The sequence below is a fragment of the Hippopotamus amphibius genome, chromosome 15, assembly GCF_030028045.1.
Source record: "Hippopotamus amphibius kiboko isolate mHipAmp2 chromosome 15, mHipAmp2.hap2, whole genome shotgun sequence".
Classification (NCBI taxonomy): domain Eukaryota; kingdom Metazoa; phylum Chordata; class Mammalia; order Artiodactyla; family Hippopotamidae; genus Hippopotamus; species Hippopotamus amphibius.
Genome location: NC_080200.1, coordinates 34,214,246 through 34,216,072, shown reverse-complemented (window position 1 = coordinate 34,216,072; position 1,827 = coordinate 34,214,246).

Below are 1,827 nucleotides of genomic sequence, written 5' to 3'. Positions count from 1 at the left end.
GTCTGCAGGCCGCGGGCCGCCGAGCGACCCTCGGGCCGCGGGCGCCCGAGACCATGCCCGCCGGCCGCCGAGCGACCCTCGGGCCGCGGGCGCCCGAGACCCGGGCCGCCGGCCGCCGAGCGACCCTCGGGCCGCGCGCGCCCGAGACCATGCCCGCCGGCCGCCGAGCGACCCTCGCGCCGCGGGCTCCCCGAGACCCGGGCCGCCGAGCGGCGTGCAGGCCGCGGGCTGCCGGCCGCAGAGCGACCCTCGGGCCGCGGGCGCCCGAGACCATACCCGCCGGCCACCGAGCGCCCCTCGGGATGCGGGCGCCCGGGACCCGGGCCGCCGAGCGACCTGCAGGCTCCGTGGCCGCGGGCCCCCCGAGACCCGGGCCGCCGGCCGCCGAGCGACCCTCGGGCCGCGGGCTCCCCGAGAGCCGGGCCGCCGGCCGCCGAGCGACCCTCGGGACGCGCGCGCCCGAGACCCGGCCCGCCGGCCGCCGAGCGCCCCTCGGGCCGCGGGCGCCCGGGACCCGTGCCGCCGAGCGGCCTGTAGGCTCCGTGGCCGCGGGCCGCCGAGCGACCCTCGGGCCGCGGGCGCCCGAGACCATGCCCGCCGGCCACCGAGCGCCCCTCGGGATGCGGGCGCCCGGGACCCGGGCCGCCGAGCGGCCTGCAGGCTCCGTGGCCGCGGGCCGCCGAGCGACCCTCGTGCCGCGGGCTCCCCGAGACCCGGGCCGCCGAGCGGCCTGCAGGCCGCCGGCTGCCGGCTGCCGGCCGCCGAGCGACCCTCGGGCCGCGTGCCCCCGAGAGCCAGGACGCCGGGAGACCGTCAGCACGCGCAGACTCGGGCTGCGCAGCCCCGGGCTGCCGGTGGACCCGCGGGCCCGCGGGACCCCGGTCAACCAGCAGGCCGCGCCGTCCCGTACCGCCGGGTAACCAGCACGGCGGCGGTCCCAGGCCCTCCACGCCCGTGCTGCCGAGCGGTCTGCAGGCCGCGGGCCGCCGAGCGACCCTCGGGCCGCGGGCGCCCGAGACCATGCCCGCCGGCCGCCGAGCGACCCTCGGGCCGCGGGCGCCCGAGACCCGGGCCGCCGGCCGCCGAGCGACCCTCGGGCCGCGCGCGCCCGAGACCATGCCCGCCGGCCGCCGAGCGACCCTCGCGCCGCGGGCTCCCCGAGACCCGGGCCGCCGAGCGGCGTGCAGGCCGCGGGCTGCCGGCCGCAGAGCGACCCTCGGGCCGCGGGCGCCCGAGACCATACCCGCCGGCCACCGAGCGCCCCTCGGGATGCGGGCGCCCGGGACCCGGGCCGCCGAGCGACCTGCAGGCTCCGTGGCCGCGGGCCGCCGAGCGACCCTCGGGCCGCCGGTCGACTTGCAGGCAGGTCGACCAGCCGGCCGCGGGCCGCCGAGCGCCCCTCGGGCCGCGGGCGCCCGGGACCCGGGCCGCCGAGCGACCTGCAGGCTCCGTGGCCGCGGGCAGCCGAGCGACCCTCGGGCCGCCGGTCGACTTGCAGGCAGGTCGACCAGCCGGCCGCGGGCCGCCGAGCGCCCCTCGGGCCGCGGGCGCCCGGGACCCGGGCCGCCGAGCGGCCTGCAGGCTCTGTGGCCGCGGGCCGCCGAGCGCCCCTCGGGCTGCGGGCGCCCGGGACGCGGGCCGCCGAGCGACCTGCAGGCTCCGTGGCCGCGGGCCGCCGAGCGACCCTCGCGCCGCGGGCTCCCCGAGAGCCGGGCCGCCGAGCGGCCTGCAGGCCGCGGGCTGCCGGCCGCCGAGCGCCCCTCGGGCTGCGGGCGCCCGGGACCCGGGCCGCCGAGCGGCCTGCAGGCTCCGTGGCCGCGGGCCGCC